Raw genomic sequence first — 20,922 nt, 5'->3', positions numbered from 1 at the left:
AATAAAGTCGCCTCTTTCTGTGGGATTGTGTGGCCTGCTGGGGAAGAGAGTGCCACTTGGGATGGGGTGGGGAGAACACCCAGGGTAGCGGGACTCAGGCCCTCCCTTCTCCTCTGAGTCCCAGCTCAGGGTCCTGGCAATGGTGGAGTTATTCACCACCGAGCCAGCAGGGATCCTCCTGAAACATGCTGACTGGTTCCCTGGTTCACCCACCGGAGCAAAGTCTAAGTCCCCTGAGCTGCTTCCTACCCTGTCTTCACCAGCAATGGTCCATGGTTCCCATGGGTCTCTGGAGTCCTCAGACAGTGTAGCTCCTGACAGTGTGGCCTTCTCTCTGGTTTCATCAGGCAGCCTGGAATCCGTCTGGGGCTCTGCACGCCTTGATTCAGGCTGTAGCAGCTTCCTGGAGTGTGCAGTCTGCATCCTCTTCCTTCAGCAGCCTGCCCAGACTGAGCTGGGCTGCTTCATTTTATATCTTGCCTCCAGGCTGAGCATGTCCAGCAGAGGTGAAGGGGCATGGCTTCTTCAGCCTGCAATGCACAATTAACCCTTGTGGGGGGCAGGGCAGGGCAAGTACACCCCGTCACAGGCATGTACACAATGGAGACTGCATAACCAATTGGGACTGTATGACTCCCACATCACAAGGATCTTTCTAGCAGCTAGAAGAAGGTATAGAAAGAGAGATAGTGACATCATCATTTGGCCTTTCTCTCTTCCAACTCAGCACCTGGAAGAACATCTGGAGGACAAGGACTGTGAACTGGGGAAGTTTGGTCCCAGGCTGCCTCCCAGGCTGTCGGCACCTGGCAGTGGGCCTCTCAGCTGTGAGCTCCATGCGGTGCTAATAGGTGATCTAAGTATAGCTGTGTCCACACAGACACTGTGTCATCCTAACTACATTGATCTAAGTGCTATGCCTCTCGTGGAGGTGGAGTTATTAGGTTGGTGTAGTGGGGGACTTAGGTCTGGATTCCATGTACCTTAGGTCAACCTTTTGTGGTGTCTACACCACGCTGGGTTGATGGGAGAAACTCTCCTGTTGACTTACCTTGTGTTTCTCATTCTGGTGGAGTACTAGAGTCGACAGGAAAGTGATCGGCAAGTTGATTTAGTGGGCCTTACTAGACCTGCTAAATTGACACCTGGTGGACTGATTGCCGCACGTCGATCCCCCGGTAAGTGGAGACAAGCCCTTACATTGGTGGGAGCAACCCTGTAGTGTAGACACTTACAGAGCTAGGTTGACATAAGCTGCCTTATGTTGACCTAATTCTGTAGTGTAGAGCTGACCTTTAAATAGTGTGAAATGCTGGTCTCCAACAGAGGGTGTTTTGTCCTGTGAAGGCCCATCAACACCAGATGAAACTATTGAGGAACGTTAAAGAGGACAAAAGATTTTGTTGATTGCTCAGTGAAGATGAATCATGCAAGTGAATTCCTCCCATCAGCAGAGTTTGCATCTCAGAGTGCAAGCCGGGGAGTGGGGAGGGGTGGGGGGTGGAAAGAGGCAGGGAGGGAATAAAACCACTTTGTGATGGGTTGAATCACAGAAACCTCCTTGGGAGCTGCCAACTGATGTGCCAACACTACTTCTGTCCCTGCTTTCCCTACCAGCTCGGGACCCCAGCACACTATCTTGCTGAGCCAGACATGCCCGTCTGCTCCAACACAGACCCAGGGTCTGAATTACTTTCCCCAAAGCTGCAGACTTAACTGAAAGCAGCTTACAGAAGTGTTCTTGTCTTTAACACTAAGATGCTCAACTCCTAATGGGGTCTAAAACCCAAATAAATCCGTTTTATCTTGTATAAAGCTTATACAGGGTAAAATCATAAATTGTTCACCCTCTATAACACTGACAGATATGCACAGCTGTTTGCACGCCCCCCCCCCCAGATATTAATACATACTCTGGGTTAATTAATAAGTAAAAAGTGATTTTATTAAATACAGAAAGTAGGATTTAAATGGTTCCAAGTAGTAACAGACAGAACAAAGTGAATTACCAAGCAAAATAAAATAAAACACGCAAATCTATGTCTAATACAGTGAGAAACTGAATACAGATAAAATCTCACCCTCAGAGATGTTTCAATACATTTCTTTCACAGACTGGATGCCTTCCTAGTCTGGGCACAATCCTTTCCCCTGGTACAGCCCTTGTTCCAGCTCAGGTGGTAGCTAGGAGATTCCTCATAATGGCTTTTCCCTTTTCTCTATTCCACCCCACTTATATATCTTTTCCATAAGGTGGGAATCCTTTGTCCCGCTGGGTTCCCATCCTCCTCAATGGAAAAGCAGCAGGTTAAAGATGGATTCCAGTTCAGGTGACATGAGCACGTCACTGTCAGACTTCAATACCCACAAGCCAGCACACACCTATACAGGAAGACTTACAGGTAAAAGAGAACCATCTGCAGTCAATTGTCCTGGCTAATGGGAGTCAGCAGGATTCCAAACCATTATTAATGGCCCACACTTTGCATAATTACAATAGGCCCTCAGTTATATTTCATATTCTAGTTTCAGATACAAGAGTGGTACATTTATACAAATAGAATGATCACACTCAGTAGATTATAAGCTTTGTAATATCTTAGAAGAGACCTTTTGCATGAAGCATATTCCAGTTACATTAGCATATTTTCATAAAATCATATAGAATGCAACGTCACACACTTAACAAAAAGGGATTGTATTTTTTTGCTGCTTGGATGCTGCAGGAGGGGGACAAGGTTTCTAGACATTAGCAAGGTATACCCAGCTGCTTAGCCTGGGTTAGCCCTAAAGGGCATATAAACTCTGCTTATTATAAAGTGTCTATTACCTTTTGTAATTTAAGATTAAACATACACAAATGAGTTACACTCTTTGTAAATAACTCTCTTATTTCATTTTCCTGTTGATAAACTTTGGATAGTTTATTATAGGATTGGCTACAAGAGTTTTCTAAGGTGCAATTGACCTGGGGTAAGTAACTGGTCCTTTGGTACTTAGAGTAACCTGTATATTGCTGTGATTTCTGGTGTAAAGCAGTGGTTCTCAAACCTATTTGATCTCCTCTCCCTGTGTGTCTGTGGTAGTTTACACCCCCCCTCCCACCACACAAGTACATATTCTGATAAAAAAAAAATCTACATGAAACTCTCAATAAATATTAAAAACAGTAAGGCACTGATTCAAACAGAGCCAATGATCCATTGTAATAAAAGCAAAACTGTGTTTGTGGTTGATGCTTACAATTAAATGTGCACCATGTCGTAGCAAATGGATTAATATACAGATGATAAGCTTGCATAGCATTATACAAAGTTAACAGAAATTCATGAAAATGGACCTGATATCTTGAGGAATCAGCTTTGCTAGTTATTCATTGCTGTGAGTAAAATGTGCCCAGTAAGTTTTTTTCCTTAAAGCTTCACCCCCTCCCCCCAGAATACATTCTGTGCCCCCCCCAGGAGGGCCTGCCCTCCCCCCTAGTTTGGGAACCTCTGGTGTAAAGGACCATCTGTCACAAAGGTAAGCTTATCTGGGTGACAAGACATATCGGAGTACCCAACAGAGCTGTCTGTGACTCCCATGTTAAGGCTGCTATACTGCCTAAGGAGTTTTCACTTGATAATTGGTTGGCGAAATCTAAATATAGAACTCACAGCCAATTTGGCATTTGTGCCCTGGTTCTTAACAATCTGCCCTGTTACTCACACTCGTGAGTCACTGCAGGACAGCTTGACTCGTCCATTAGTACCAGGTCTTGTGTTCTGGATATTTCTGTTTTTTGTTCTAGAAATGCCTCATCCACTTCTTCCTCCTAATTTGGTGGTCTATTGTAGACCCCTGCCATGACATTGCCACTGTTTTTCCCTCTTTTAGCCTCACCGAGAGACTTTCAACAGGTCTGCTTCTTACCGGACCTCTGAATAAGTATATATTCTTGGTGTTTCATGCAACACATCCTCCTTCTCCCTCCCCTCCCTCGCCTGTCCTTCCTGAACAAAGTATACCCCTCTATACTAATATTCCCACCAAGTCTCTGTGATTGTGATAGGGTATACAAGTCCGACACTGGTGAGGGAAAGGTTAAGGAGTATCTCTGGGCCCAGTAAACCATGCCCAGCTGCCCCTGTTACGCCTGCTCAAAAGGGAGGGTGAGCTCAAAAAGGAGCAGCTCAACTCAGTCTAGGTGGACCAAACAAGAGAGCAATTGTGTGGTGCAGGTTCCTGCTGAGAAGCTGACAGGGCCCCAGGTGGCCAGGCCCAGACCCCACCACCAACCCAGTGCAGGCCCTTCAGTTGCAGAGGAGGGCAATGATGAGCCCTGAGTGAATTATTGTTTTATTGGGCTCCGAGTTGGAACTCAGTGGGCCAAGGAGGGTCCAGCTTCCCCTATCCCCCAGCACTAACTTTCACCACTGGGTGATGTGGCCACAGACTCTTGCCACTTGGCGGTACTGCCAGGCATGAACACCAACCTCATTATCTGTACCTGTGATGCCATTTAAGTTATAATTTAGCTTGTATACTACAGTATAACCTCAGAGTTACAAACCTCTGGAATGGATGTTTTTCACAACTATGGAATATTTATAACTCTGAACAAAACGTTATAGTTGTTCTTTCAAAAGTTTACAACTGAACATTAACTTAATACAGCTTTGAAATTTTATTATGCAGAAGAAAAATGCTGCTTTTAATCATCTTAATTGGAATTAAACAAGTACAGAAACAGTTTTCTTATCTTGTCAAATCTTTTTTAAACTTTCCCTTTTTCTTTTAGTAGTTTACATTTAAACACAGTACTGTATTTGCCTTTTTTTTTCCATCTCTGCTCCTGCCTGATTGTGTACTTCTGGTTCCAAATGAGGTGTGTGGATGACCAGTCAGTTTATAACTGTTGTGTTTGTAACTCAGGTTTCACTGCAATACTGCCAGTTCTTCCTGGTTTCTCCCCCATACTCTTTTGTGTATAGACATCTAAGATGTTGATCAGATTCCTCCATTGTTACCCCTTTTGCACCTATGACCCCATTGTTATCTTGTTTAGCAAGACCACATACATGGCTGTTTTTAAATAGGTATTGGAGCCCTGTCACCATATCTCAGTGGGTCACAGCTGAGGATGGCAGATTCAGGACAAACTGCTGAGAAATAGGGAAGACTTACCTCAAACTGATGGTTATTCTAGTATTAGGAGAAAAGCTGGCTCCCCTTACAACATTTAGTGTAGTAATTAGGGAATTCACCTAGGATTTGGGAGATACCAATTCAGTTCCTTCCTCTACCTGATTAGAGGAAGAGATTTAAACTTGGGTTTCTTATCTTTTAGCTCCTTTTTGTGCTTCTAGTTCATGTGCAGGTCCCCTAAATGGTCACAGTCCACAGAAAGATATGGTTTAGAATGTTTGCTACATAGTGATAAGGCTGGCCCTAGGTTCTGTGGGACTCTATGATTAACAATGCAGTGCTATAACAGTGGAGCATATACATTGCTGAGTGCAGTTGTAATCTACATGCTTTATGCTGCAACATTTGACTTGGTTTCTCCCAGAGAAAGAGAGAGAAGCAGCGGGGAGGAGAAAGACATGGATTTTAGATGCAATACTCTGTCCCTGCACACATGCAGAGGATGGGACACAGCAGCTTAGCAAGATGAGCCCAGAAACATAACTAGTGCATGGCAGTCATTAGACATGCTTGGTAGCTGTTTCTGAAGCTATATAAGAAGTTAAAGTTTTCATTGTGGGCAAGCCACCTGACAGGTCACCCCCAGCTACTTCTGAGAACTGAGTGAATCAGAACATGTGGTGGAGAGTTTATAAATATAAGAATTAAAGATGGACCATATAGATGATTGATCTGGACCAAGAGATGTGTCTACTGTAACGGCTGAGTCCCAATACCTGGGCCACTTTGGGTACAAGCTACAGATTTCAGTTTCACCAGCAGCTAAGGACCAGTCAACACAAAAGACTGGCACAGGGCTAGCTGTGGAGATCAAATGTTTGCTGGCAGGGCTCTGAAGTGTTTGGAAAAGAAATAAGAGGCTGCCAATCACTTCTAGGTCTGAAGGTGACATGCTACAAATTATGGTTACTCTGTAAAGACTAAGAAATCATCCCTGAAAGAAGATCAGAGGGAAATATGTTTGTGTGTGTGTGTGCTAAAGTATAGAAGCATAAATGTTATGTTATATTCAAATATAAGGTTCTATGTAACAGCAACAAAGGGGGAAGGGGAGATCTGCATAAGAAATACTTATATTTACTGTCTAACAGCTTTTGCTTATTCATGGTATTCTAAAAACTCTTTAGAATATTTTGTACTATTTACAATGTGTTTTGTATGCATTAAACATTTGTTTTCTGAGAAACTATATGGTACTCTCTCTTTGACCTTGACAGGGAACTATTAATACTTACTTTTTACATACCATCACCCTGAAGTTTAACTCATAATTATTTTTGAAAAGTCCTGAAAAGACAGAGCTCTGCCCTGTGCTTCAGCAGAGTTCAATTGAGGTATAGGAAGGAGGGGAGGGTATTAGAGCTATACAAAATATTGCTTCAACCTCCCTGCCCTAACCTGTTAAACCATCAGGAAGCCTTTGGAGGTGTAACATCAACAAATGTATTGAACCTTCAAATTTATAAACATTATTACATATTCTTATAAGCCAATAGATCATGCTCTTTGTATTGAGTAACTGTTTCCAGCCAATGAGAGTGCAGAGCTGGTGCTCGGGGTGGGGGCAGCGCACATTGCCCCATGACCCACCTGCCTAAAAGCCAGACCTGCAGCTGCTGGCTGCTTCTGTGGCACAGTGCGGTGTTAGAAAAGGTAGGCACTAGCCTGCCTTAGTTGGGCAGCACCGCCAACGGGACTTTTAACATCCTGGTTGGTGGTGCTGACCAGAGCAAGGTGACCCAGCGCCTTACATGCCGTAACCCACTAGTGGGTTGCTACCCACGGTTTGAAAAACACTGGGCTAGAGTTCACTTCATTGCCCTTCTCCAGTGTCTTAAAAAACCCAACTCTCCTAGAAAGTAGCTGGAGACCTAGAGTTCAGTCTCTAAGGATTTTTCAGCAAGGATTGCACAGGATCAACTTTCCCACATTCAAGTCCCAAAAGGAACTAAAGAAATGAAATTAAATAACTTTATCAAATCTTATGATAAAGAAACAAATAAGAATCTGATTTTGCAGCATAACATGACTATTTTATAATCCACAGACATTACCTTCACAGTTATACAGAACCATAAATAAAGAAAACATATTAAAATCTGAACAGTTCAGTTCCCACAGAAACACAGTGAGAAGAAACTGAGAGTTCCCAAAAGTTTAGGTTTTGTTCACCTAAGTCTCAGTTAGAGTCTTTGATCACCAAATCTATAGTCTGCTGAGTCTAAAATCTGCCATCCACCTGCTTGTAGCAATCTTTAGTTGGAACGCACGCAGACTCTTCCTCCGCTGAAATCACTACTAGCCAGTCAGCTAACTGATGAACCAACCACTCAGTTAAGTGTATAGATTTAAAGAAAATCCTGTTACAAGAAAATGCAAAACTGAGAATAGCAAAATATAAATGACTCTTTCTCCATTACTGCATTTAAATAAAAGTTGGTGAATCATACTAGAAGAGACAATTTAACTAGAACAGTTTGGCTAAAATCAAAACATTCAAAGCATACAATTAAAATAGAAGTCATTTTTCCTTCCCAGTGTCTCCTGGTTATAATTAGCATTGCCCATGCTTCCCTGTAAGAGAGTTAACAATATCACTGGCCTGCTGCAAAATGCTTCAGTTAGGGACAACAGCCTGCTTTCTGCTCCTGGGCTCAGGTTCTCCCAACTCACACAGGGCACATGGCCCTTTGTAAAGCAACTGCCCTCATGGCGTCTGATCCCATCAACAGGGAACCTATTGGAGCATTCTCAAAAACTACCACACCCAATTCCAGAAGCTTCTGGATGTAGAGTGCTAAATCTGCCTAGCAACAATGACCCAGCACAACTGACTCCTACCTTCCCCCAATGGGTCTCATAAAGAGATATCTCCCTATTAGGCACATGGGTTAGAGCATTCCTACCTACTCAGGTCTCCCAGGCAAATAGGCACTTCTCTGCCTATCTTCCCCCAGTTTGTGGGAAGGGGATTAAGTGGGAGATAGCCATCTGGACTCCTAGAGTGAGGCAGCAGTGCACATGCTCAGAGGCAGAATCATGGGCACCTGGGGGAACTTTTACAGTGAAAATTTAAGCTCTGAGTCAGTTTGGGTGGCAACAGAATGGGTTTTGTGTGGATAGCTGTGGGGCCTAAAACTGGGATTTAGGTGCCAAATCTCCCAAAAGGTGATGAGAGGCCTCAAGTCTCAGGAGTTTTGGCCACTCACACCTTTAAAAAAACTGCTCAGCACCTTGCAGGATTGAGCCCTTACAAAAACTAAAGTCACTTTAAAGACACCAACTGATCATGAATTTTCGACTGATATATGGTGCATTAACAGTGGTTCAGTAGCAAAAGGTTTGGTTTTTTTTAAATGGGCAACCAGACAGATAAACATTTTTCACAACGATTCACTAATAGCTCAGAGGAAGCTTTACAGTCTTTTGGATATTTAGGCACATTTTAAGTGTAGGTGTGTGACATACTAAATCATAACGGCTCTTGCAGAACTGCTGCTTTCCATTGTATAAGTACTGCTTTGAGTGCTGCTGAGTATTGACTCTATACACCATAATGTAGCATTGTGTCAAACCAGCTGCCAGATATAGTATGTGTACGTGTCTTTCTATGTGATAAAAATCTTGATAGAATCTCTTACATTTGAATGAGCAGGAAACTGATGTAAATTATTTCATCATACAATAATCATCTTGTTCCCCATCAAACACATGGGCATATTACGGAATCATGGCAGGGAACATTTCATGTTAAAGCATTAGGTCACTTTAAGCCAATGGCTCTCAACCTTCCAGACTACTGTACTCTTTCAGGAGTCTGATTTGTCTTGGATACCCCCAAGTTTCACCTCACTTAAAAACTTGCTTAGTATAGTACTCAAAATGAGATATCAAAGTCACAGCACACTTACTGAAAAATTGCTTACTTTTTAATTTTTACCATGTAATTATAAAATAATCTATTGAAATATAAATACTGTACTTACATTTCAGTGTATAGTACATAAAGCAGTATAAACAAGTCATTGTCTGTATGAAACTTTAGTTTGTACTGAATTTGCTGTAGCCCGTTATAAAAGTAGGCAAGTATCTAGATGAGTTGATGTACCCCCGGAAGACCTCTGGGGGTCCCTGGGATACATGTACCCCTGGTTGAGAACCACTGCTTTAAGCAATAGAAGAGCAAACTAATGTTTGAAATGGTCAGACTGTCTGGAGTAGCTCAAGAGACTGAGTACCAACTATAGGCACTGACTCTGTGAGTGCCCCAGCGCTGGAGCACGCACAGGGAAAAAATGATGGGTACTGAGCACCCACCGGCAGCCCCCTATCAGCCCCTTCCATCCCCCAGCACATCCCCACACTGGTGGGTCCTACTGATCAATGCCTCCCTCTCCTATCCCCACGCTTGCTGCCAGCTGTGATTAGCTGTTTCGCGGTGTACAGGAGGCTCTGGGAGGCAGGTGAGGAAGCAAGGACTGGTGCTTGGTGGAGGGGGTGGAATTGGGTGGGAAGATTAGGGGATAGGAAGAGGCAGAGTGATGGTGAGGACTTGGGGAAAGGGGTGGAGTGGGGGTGGGGCCTTGGGTAGAGCCAGGGGTTGAGCAACCCCTGGCACATTGGAAAGTTGCCCGTGGTACTAGCCTCAGGGTAGACTGTTAAAAAGCAGGACACAAATCCCAAACTGGTTGCAAGTTCTACAATTAGATTTCACCAACCAGTTATCGAGTATGAACTCCTCAAGCACTATAAGAGCCTTAACATGGAGGCACAGACAGTCCTCTTGGGTACTCCAAACTATCTTGCCACCCAGGTAAACTTTTCTTTGTGTTAGACGATCCCTTACATCAAAAATCACAGCACTACTCATGTTATTCCTAAAGTCACTAAAGTTACCTCCAGTCAGTTGCGCCTTAGATCTTACACCAAAGACAATGCTTGTAGCCAGTCCTATTAACTAGGAAATGGAAATAAGAGTTATCTGCAAGGCTAAAGCAGTAATCATACTCTCACAAATGAGTTACAGTCTTAAGTTTCAAAAGGTGATAAAAGCTGCTGTAATATGCAAGATCTGTATGTCCTTTAGGGCTAACCCAGGCTAGGCAACTGGGGCTCCTTTGCTTATGCTTAGAAATCTTGCCCTTTCAAAGTGCAAGCTGCACAGAGATACAGTTTCTTCTTGTCAAGGATTTTTATTCCCTTCCCCCAGAGTTCAGGCTGATGGAATGAATCTACATGCACGGCTCCTCTTCAAGAGTTTGGGGGAACAATCAACAAAGTCTTCTCTGATGTTCCACAATGGTTTGTCTGGTATCTATGGGCCTTCTTTTGTTGGGCAGGAATTGATACCACTTGGTTATCTTTCTCTCATGACTGTTGGTTTCCAGTTACAGCACAAACACTTAAATATTACCTTACAACAGGGGATATAGATATTACAATTGAGATTAATGCATGCAGCAATTTACAAATGTTTCATAAAATTTAAACATTAAACATATTTTTATAAATCCAAAACGTATATTAACAGTACCAACACACAGGCGAGACAGACTGGTTTCCAGCTATGCATTTGTCAGTGTTCACTTGAGGCCTAGGCATGAGCTGGCACCTGATCTGCCAGGGTCACATATATTACTTAGGACTGGTCTACACACAAACTTGCACCTCTCTAAACTGTTGATGGGGGGTGGGGTAGGGTGGAGTGGAGGGCCCCCCCCCAGCAGCCCTCCCCCACCTGGAAAGCAGCACCCTCCTCGGAAAGCAGCAACCCCTGCGTGAAACTCCCTGCTGTTCCTCCGCTCTTTCCTCTGCCTCTCTCTGCCCTGCCCAGCTTGCTGGCTCAGCTGCTAATGTGCCATGTGACCGAGCAATCTGGGGGGGCATGTGACCCCACATGCCCCCACTTGTTGCCTCTGAACTGAGGGGTCAAAGGATCTGGGCTAGGGTTTAAGTCAATGAAAGGAGAATGTGAGAGGACAATCAGCTCTCCTCCTCCTCTGGCTGGAGAATGGGTGGATAGAGCCTCTAGAAGAGGCGAGGCCACAGTTGCATCCCCGCCTCAGCCCCCTTTCTCCTGAGGCTGTCCCAATCACTTCTGGTTCCATTAAGTTTTGGACCCATTGAGCTATGTGGGTGGCATTCATTTTGATGATTTATTTTTAAAATACTTTAAACAAATCAAAAAAAGGAAACTTTTATTCCAAAATAAGAATGTCTTCTCACTGACTTGCACAGAAATAGACTTTAAAAGTGATGTAGTTACTTTGTTGCAAGCGTGTAGACCAACCTAACTTTGTACTGCCCCCCTGTCTTTTCTTTTTTTAAATGCTGTGACAAAGTCCCTCCTCTACTTGGGCGGGTCCTGCATTTATTAGCAGATTTGCTCACCTCAGAGATTCACCATGTGGGTCGGGAAACAGCCAAGAGACCTTCCCCTCTGGTAGGGGCCACAGTCCAGGTCAATTCCTCCTGTGTCTGATCAGGAGATGGGAGGTTTGGGGAGGAACCTGGGTCCACCCTCTACTCCGGGTTCCAGCCCAGGGCCCTGTGGATGGCAGCTGTCTATAGTACCTCCTGGTACAGCTGCATGACAACTACAACTCCCTGGGCTACTTCCCCATGGCCTCCTCCCAACACTTTCTTTATCCTCACCACAGGACCTTTCTCCTGGTGTCTGATAATGCTTGTACTCCTCAGTCTTCCAGCAATATGTCTTCTCACCCTCAGCTCCTAGTGCCTCTTGTTCCCAGCTCCCCACATGCACACTACAAACTGAAGTGAGGTCCTTTTTAACTCAGGTGCCCTGATTAGCCAGCCTGTCCTAATTGATTCTAGCAGTTTCTTCTTAATTGGCTCCAGGTGTCCTAATTAGCCTGCCTGCCTTAATTGGTTCCAGCAAGTTCCTGCTTGTTCTGGAACTGCCCCTTTTACCTTACCCGGGAAAAGGGATCTACTTAATCTGGGACTAATATATCTGCCTTCTAACACTCTCCTGTAAAACCAGGGAGAGGAGGTTGGCCGATGGGGTCTCCTGCGACTGTGGGGCCTATTTCCCATCCTCCATCCACTCACGTATCTGGGCAGAGTTCCTCTGGGCAGCGGCCGCCGGCTTTCTCAATGTTTTTGAGGAGCAGTGGGCGCTGTCCAGGGTTCTCTGCTTGGTGTCCCCTTCTGGTTCCTTAGTTTTGGCCCTTTGACCCCCACGCCTGTTCCTGTTGTTGCCTTTGTTGTCCCCCGAACTCAGTTGGGTTCCGGGTTTAGTAGCCTCTCCCTAGGCTGGAGGAGGGGCTTTCATCAGTGAGCGAGCTAGCACTCGCCCACGTCCCGGTACTCAAAAGGAACACTTTCCTGTAAAACCAGGGAGAGGAGGTTGGCCGATGGGGTCTTCTGTGACTGTGGGGCCTATTTCCGATCCTCCATCTGCTCATGCATCCGGGCAGAGTTCCTCTGGCTCCCTTGATGCCTTCGAGGAGCAGTGGGCACAGTCCAGGGTTCTCTGCTCGGTGTCCCCATCAGGTTTCCTTCGTTTGACCCTTTGACCTAACTCCCATCCCTGTTATCTCATTAGTTGTCCCCTGGAATTATTTGGTTTCCAGGCCCTGTGGATACTCCTCTTAGGCTGGGGGCGGAGGGCGGGGAGGTCCTTTAGCTGTGGGCGGGCTGGTTCTCAATAGGAACTCTCCTGTAGCCATCTGGCCTGACCCTGTCACAATGCTCCTATAGCTTTAAAACCTTAGACTAAAGTTGTTACAAAATGTGTTCCCAGGTTGAGATTTTACAGTTCAAGCTTCAGCCTAGAGCATTTTTTTACATTTGGGTTATTTATTCCAGGAAACGATTTTTAACCAGGGCCAATGTAATAGGTAACACGTCAGCTTAATGGCTTCTAATGTACACTGAAATTGCAAAGGAGTTAACTTTGAAAGTTATTTGGAAATCCCATGAATTATATTATGTGTTCTTTAATTACTTCTGAATTATTTCTGGAATTCATGATAGATTTATGTATATTAGGGCAGTGATTGTCAACCAGGGCTACATGTACCCCTGGGGTACCCAGAGGTCTTCCAGGGAGTACATCAGCTCATCCAGATATTTGCCTAATTTTATAACAGGCTATATAAAAAGCCTAGCGAAGTCAATACAAACTAAAGCAGTGGTCCCCAACCTCTTTGTGGCCAGTAGCACATTCATGTTTTCAGAAGAGTGTGGCGGGCGCCAACAATTTTTCAAGGCTAATTTTGTATTTGTACATTAAATAATACAAAAACCATCATATTTAATATAAGATAATATATGAATCCAGAGAGAAGAGAGAAGCCGGAGAGAAGCTGCGAGGACAGAGAACACTGGCACCCACAGCCTGCAGCCCCAGAATTCTCTGTCCCTGTCAGGCGCGGGGCAGCGGCTTGTCTCCCCTGCTGGGCGCTAGGCAGGCCCTGCACCTGCTGGGAACAGAGAACACCACGCCCACAGCCTGAGTTCTATGTCCCCGTCAGGTGCGGGGCCGCAGCTTCTCTCCCCTGCTGGGCACTAGGCGGGCGCACATAAATGCCCCGGCGGGCACCGCGTTGGGGACCACTGAACTAAAGTTTCATGTAGACAATGACTTGTTTATACTGCTCTATATACTATATACTGAAATGTAAGTACAATATTTATATTCCAATTCATTTATTTTATAATTATATGGTACAAATGAGAAAGTAAGCCATTTTTCAGTAATAGTGTGCTGTGACACTTCCGTATTCTTATGTTTGATTTTGAGTACTGTACTAAGCAAGTAATTTTTAAGTGAGGTGAAACTTGGGGTAGGCAAGACAAATCAGACCCCTGAAAGGGGTAAGTAGTCTGGAAAGGTTGAGAGCCACTGTATTAGAAGAGAGACAAGGTGGGTGAGATGATATCTTTTATTGGACCAACTTCTATTGGTGAGAGAGACAAGTTTTCAGAGCCACACAGAGCTCTTCTTCAGGTCTAGGAAAGGTACTTGGAGCGTCACAGCTTACATGCAAGGTGGAAACAATTGTTTAGCATAAGTAGTTAGTGCATATTCTAAGGGACCATTCAAGGTAGAGTGGCCCATTAATACCTCTGCATTCATAGGACAAAAAGAGCAGGTGAGTAGGTTACAGATTGTTGTAATAAGCCATAAATCCAGTGTCTCTGCTCAATCATTGATTTTTACTGTCTTGCAGCAGGGCCGCCCAGAGGGGGGGGGGCAAGTGGGGCAATTTGCCCCGGGCCCCAGGCTCCGCAGGGGCCCCCAAGAGAACAGCTGAGGCTCCCGCCTCTGCCCCTCTCATGGAGCCTTAGCGCATCAAGCGGCGTCCTCAGACAGCGCCGCAGCGTGTCTCCGCTGGGGCCCCTGAGCCCCGCCCCGCTCAGAGCCGCGTGGTGAGGGGGCGGGGCTGTGAGCTCCAGGCTGAGCTCAGCTCCCTCCGCTTGGCATGGAGCTCACAGCCCCGCCCCCTCACCACACGGCTCTGAGCGGGACGGAGCTCAGGCCCAGCCAGAGACACGCTGCAGCTGTTTAGCGATGCGCTGAGGCTCCGGGTGAGGAGGGAGTCGGGGGTAAGAGGCTGGGGCCAGTGGGTTGGATAAGGGGCAGGGAGTCCTGGGGACAGTCAGGGCACAGGGAGGGGGCAGAGGTTGTGGGGGCAGTCAGGGGGCAGGGAATGGGGGGGTAGGATTGTGGGTGTTCCGGCGGGGTCTGTCAGGACTCAGCGGGGGGTGGTAGTGGATAGGGGTTGGGGCAGACAGGGAGCAGGGGTGGGGTCCCAGGGTGGTGGTGGTGGTGGGGTCTCTGCGGGACGGTGAGGGGACAAGGAGCAGGATGGTCGGGGATTCTAAGGGGGGCAGTCGGGGGCAGGAAGTGGGTGGGGGTCGGATAGGGGGCAGGGCCAGGCTGTTTGGGGAGGCACAGTCTTCCCTACCGTAAAGCTCATTCAGCAGTTTGAGGCTTGCAGAAGAGCCAAGCTGTTAGCTTTTCCATTAGGGCTACCATCCCTTTCACTTCTCAAATGCCAAATAATAGTCTATATGTAATTTCAGTGCCATAGGGAGATTCATCTCAGGGGAGGGTAGCTTCATTTAAAATTAGCCACTGGGGGGAGGGATCACATGAGAAGAGCAATATCCTACACCACCTACCTCCTTCCCAACCCTACCAAGGGAGACCCCCCTCCCCTGCATTCCCTGAGGCTTCAGAGGGGTTAATTCAGTGGTTCTCAAACTTTTGTCCTGGTGACCCTTTCACATAGCAAACCTCTGAGTGTGACCCCCCCTTATAAATTGAAAACACTTTTTTATATATTTAACACTATTATAAGTGCTGGAGGCAAAACAGGGTTTGAGGTGGAGGCTGACAGCTCGCGACCCCCAGTAATAACCTCGTGACCCCCTGAGGGGTCCTGACCTCCAGTTTGAGAACCCCTGGATTAATTTAATTTTAGCAACCTGTGTCCATTCACATGCATGTGCTATTTTGAGCATTTCAGTTTTCACAACATAGGCTCATCCCAGATTCTGGAACAAGCTCAAATGCTCAGTTCGTGGAGTATGTACATGAGCTATACTAAAGACAAACCCACAGTAACTGTCTCCAGTTTGTGAGGGACCACATGGATCCAGTCTCTAGGAAACAGATAAATGCATGGAGATTAAGTCCATTAATGGCTATTAGTCAGGATGGATAAGGAATGGTGTCCCTAACCTCTGTTTCTCAGAGAGTGGAGATGGATGGCAGGAGCGAGATCACTTGATCATTACCTGATAGGTTCACTCCCTCTGGGGCACTTGGCATTGGCCATTGTCAGTAGACAGGATACTGGGCAGGATGGCCTTTGGTTTGACCCAGTATGGCTGTTCTTATGTTCTAACCTAAATGAACCCAAAGTTATGGAGACAGATATGAGTCAAGGAAGCCAGCAGAATATCAGAAACCTGGAAAAATCTCTGCCTAGATGGGCTCAGGTGTTTGGTTACAAGCTGAGGTGGTTCAAAAGTTTTGGATTTTTTTTAAGCAGAATTTTTTTTATTGTTTCTTTAAACAATCAAACACAGCAAGCAGCAAATATTTGGCCACACGCTTCTGAAACCTCAAACCATGTTCAGGTTTTGTCAGACTAATTTCAGCTTTTCAATTAAAAAAACCACAACAAATTTTGAAGGAAAGCAGACATTGTCCGTGATTTTTTTCTGCTTTTTAAAAACCCCTAGTTTTCAATCCAGAAAAAGTTTTGATGGAAAATATTTGTCCAACCTTTTTAATGAGCTTTAGTGCTTTTTAGCACTAGCTGATGCTGAGAACCAGTGATACCTTGTAAAGAAGTTTTCTCAAAACTGGGTTTGTGCCGAAATGCGGAAGGTATATTTTTCCCAGGGGCGCCCATTGGGGGAAGCAAGTGGGGCAATTTGCCGTGGGCCCCGCAAGGGCCCCCGGGAGAATATAGTATTGCAATTTTTTTATAGAAGGGGCCTCCAAAATTTCTTTGCCCCAGGCCCCCTGAATTCTCTGGGTGGCCCTTTTTTGCAGAGTTATTAATTTAAGCTCCCAGGCTCGTCTTTTGAGAGTGTTGCGCAGGTTTCCTTTCAGGATGAGGACTGATAGGTATATTTGTATATTACTCAGTTTGAATTCCTAGAATAAGTTGTTGTTTAAATCATGGCATCTAGTTTTAGCCCTCAGACATGAATCAATTCAAAAGCATTTTGGAGCTAAGTGTTAATAAAAATTAAATCTTTATAGAGTGTTTGTGATGGCATGTACTGTAATTCCAGTCATACAATAGTAATATGTAAATATGAGTCAAATACACATTGAACAATCCTACTAATGTACTTTTTAAATTGCCTCACTTTGGGAGGCACTGCCTTAGTACATGGTGCATTTTAATTATAGTCAAATTCAGTTTGCCCACCCCTGCTGGGAATCAAACAACCCCCTTTCTTGTAAATTAGTGTTAATAAGTCTTCAATAGATTCAATTCTGGAATAATTAATGACTCAGTTGTTCTCACCAGTTCAGTTCAAGTGAGTTGCATGCAACATGCTGAGCTATTATCCCCTGGTGGGGGCATGCAGCATGCATCCTGGCAACTGGTTAACAGCAGTGGCTGCATAACCGTTTTAGAAATGACATAGTCATAATAGTCCAGACGTTTAGACCCTGTTCTCCCCTTGTGAATATGCAATTTCAACTTCAGTGGGAGTTCTGCATGTGGAACAATTGAAGAGCATTGTGTAGGTGATGTAGTGATTAATTAATGTGCTAATTGACTTACGGGTTATATTAATTCAATTTTTTTTCTGTGGAGTAAATAACGAATGTAAATTTATGACTTATCATATACCTTTCTATCATTTATATTTTTAATCTTATTAGAGTTTATAAATCATGAACACATAGAACATCACAGTGCAAATCCCTGCACAACAGCTATGGTATAGGTGATGAGCATACCCACTTCATAATTATAGTCATGCTTTTAGTGTTATTATTAATTATGTAGGCAGGGTCTGAATGAGCTTTCCCCTGAAATACAGTGATGAACTGTAGGAGAAGATTTCAGGAGTACAGACAGTATTTGCACAGATACACCAACTCTGCTTAGGTGTGCAGCAGACAGAGCTCAGAACATGGCATCACAGAAGCAGCAGTGAGTGGTGCAGCAGAGCTGAGCACAGGGATGGCAGGTAATTACCAGAGATTATTTTTACCAGGTAAAATCATGGTTTTTACCACCCTGGGAAAAACTAGCTAGACTCAGTTTATGGCATTTTTTATTTTAAAAACAGTTTCATTAAAGCATACCACATTACACTTAGTTTTAGTTACATATTCAAACTGTGGTTACATAAGGCAGTATATTTGTAGATTAATTTAGGGTTGTAACTGAAATGGGCATAATACTAATATATGTAATTATAATACCGAACATCAGAATGTCTGTATACAGTTTGGTTTGGTGTTTTCTCAAGGAAGTTATATATGTCATGACTCATATTTCAGTTTTCCACATTATAAAAACAAGTTGAAAACATCTGATTGTATGAAAATGATAATAATGCCAAGTTGTAGGCTGGACACTTTAACCATGCAGAGTGCGGACTACCAAGTCCATTTGACCGTGCCACATTCTGTAGCAGCTTTGATGTAGCAGACAGACCAAGCCTATTTCTCAGTTTGGAATGGGTGTAGCCAAAGTTTGAGAAGAGTTGTTCCGTGCTTGCTGAACTTGCTGGACACTTGTGCAATTATTTTTCCAGTTTCGTGGTTTAACCTGAGTTTAAACCATTATTTACTAGCATCCTGTCCTAAACTAGTTTTTCCAGGAAACTACCAACACTGACTGAATGGCAGCAGAGATAAAAATGGCAGAGGATTGAGTGGCAGAGATAACAGTGGCATGCAGCAGTTAGTGGCGGCAGCAAAAACAGAATCAGCAGAGGCCAGCAGCAGCAGCAGAGGTAGTGGGAAAGATAGCAGCAGCAATGAACCTGTTGCAAAGGTCAGGGGCGGCTCTAGACATTTTGCTGCCCCAAGCACGGAGGGTCTGCTGGTCCCGCGGCTTTGGCGGACCTCCCGCAGGAAGCCGCTGAAGGCACCCTGCCTGCTGCCCTAGCAGCGACCAACAGAGCGCCCCCAGTGGCTTGCCGCCCCAGGCACGCGCTTGGAGCACTGGTGCCTGGAGCCGTCCCTGGCAAAGGTGGTGGCAATAGCAGCAGAGGCATTGCACAACCCCTCCTTTTGGGAGATGGGAGATGAACCCTGGTCTTCACGGACCAAGGACAACCAAATGTGAGTAGGGTGCAGTTGAGGGAAAGGGGAGTGGCATGTTAAAGGGACATTCATTCATAGGCCTTTCACACCACAAAGTGGGAAACTGAGGCAAAGGACACTGTCCAACGTACTGTGGGGTAGGGGTTTGCTTATGAGTACATGCTTCTGAATTGTGGTTGTGGTATTTTCCCAAATTAATGCTGGGTTCCCTTTCCCTGTTAATAAATGTTTTATGTTGCTAGAGAGAGAAAAGGTGCGTGTAACCGGGTCCTTGGTGGGCTGGATGAGCAAGTGGTTAACACCCCCACCCCCAGTCATGGGGGGATCCCACCAGGCCCATCTACTCCACTGGGCTCCAATCCAGGGTCCTAGGAGGGTCAGCAGTGTTTGGCCTCCAACGGGCCCTCAGAGTTACCCTCCCTGGGTCACTTCCTGCTGCTGCTTTCCCCCTCAGCTTCTGATCCCCGATAAAGAAAAAAGGAAAATGAAAAAGAAGCCCAAATCATCAGCCCTAACCAGGCTTAGCATATAGTCCTTTTCCCTCAGGGAAGCTTCTATGGCACCTTTGTCAGGAGCCTTCAAGGTAGGTCTGTCCTCCCCTAGGGTTGCCAGGCATCCAGTTTCTGATTGGAACACCTGGCTGAAAAGTGACCCAGGTGGCTCTGGTCAGCACCACTGACCACGCCATTAAAAGACGTGTCAGTGGTGCAGTGGGGCTAAGGCAGGCTCCGTGCCTGCCCGGCTCTGTGCAGCTCCCAGAAGCGGCGGCATGTCTTCCCTCTGTCTCCTCGGCACAGGGGCTGCCAGGGTGCTCTGCCTGTGCCCCAAGCAGTGGCTCCACAGCTCCCATTGGCTGGGAACTGCAGCCAATGGGAACTTCAGGGGTGGTGCCTGTGGATGGGGCAGCATGCAGAGCCGCCTGGCCACTGCTGCTCCACTCCTAGGAAGTGGAGGGGGGACATGCCGGCCACTTCTGGAAGCCGCCTGTGGTAAGCGCCACTTGCAGCCTACACCCCATACCTCAACCTCTTGCCCCAGCTCTGAGCCCCCTTCTGCACCCAAATTCCCTCCCGGAGCCTGCAACCCCCACCCCTGCACCCAAACTCTCTGCCCCAGCCCAGAGCCCCTTCCCACACTCTGAACCCCTCATCCTTAGTCCACCCTAGAGCCTGCACCCCCAGTCGGAGCCCACACCCCAATCCCCTGACCCAGGCCAGTAAAATGAGCGAGTGTGAGGGAAAGTGAGCGCCTCCTCTTCCACCCTCCCATCTTGCCCATTTGTGTTCCCATCTCCTTGAGCCCCCTTTTCTCATACCCAGACTAGTCTATCTGTATACATAGTATTTTAGTAGTAAATGATGGTGGTGGAGAGGGATATGAATGATTTTATAGGCAGGGACAGCTGTAATAAGATCCATAGAAGTGGTGTAGTTGAACCACCCTGGACAAATGGTATTCATACTTTCTAATATTTTTCAGTTTCTTTCATTCCAAGAAGTGATTCCCTGCCCCCACCTCCTCTCCTTAATATCTTCAAATTACAATCTTCCTCCAATATCTTTTGTGTATCTTTCACACATGGAAATGCCCTAATCCATTCATTGATTTGTGAACCCAAAGTCGTCCAAGGATTATCACAAATACAGAAATGATGTGCCTGAATATCAGAATTTAGGACTGGATTTCTGATATAGATGAAAGATTTTTAATATCGCATCTTATCAGACACATCTCAATTGGCTACACAGTTGAAGAACAAATGTGTAGATGATTTTATCTAAACCCAATAGTAATTTATGCTAAGATTGGCTCCAATGTGTACCTATTTGATGTAGTAACTCAAAATGAATGTATATGGTTTGTTAAAACCCTTTTTGTCCAAATTACATAATGGTTTATATATCTATTATCATAAATATAGAAGTTATATACATCTGGAGATCTGTGTA

The sequence above is a fragment of the Mauremys mutica genome, chromosome 3 (assembly GCF_020497125.1).
Source record: "Mauremys mutica isolate MM-2020 ecotype Southern chromosome 3, ASM2049712v1, whole genome shotgun sequence".
Classification (NCBI taxonomy): domain Eukaryota; kingdom Metazoa; phylum Chordata; order Testudines; family Geoemydidae; genus Mauremys; species Mauremys mutica.
The sequence above is the reverse complement of the archived record's forward strand: the minus strand, read 5'-3'. Positions refer to the sequence as shown.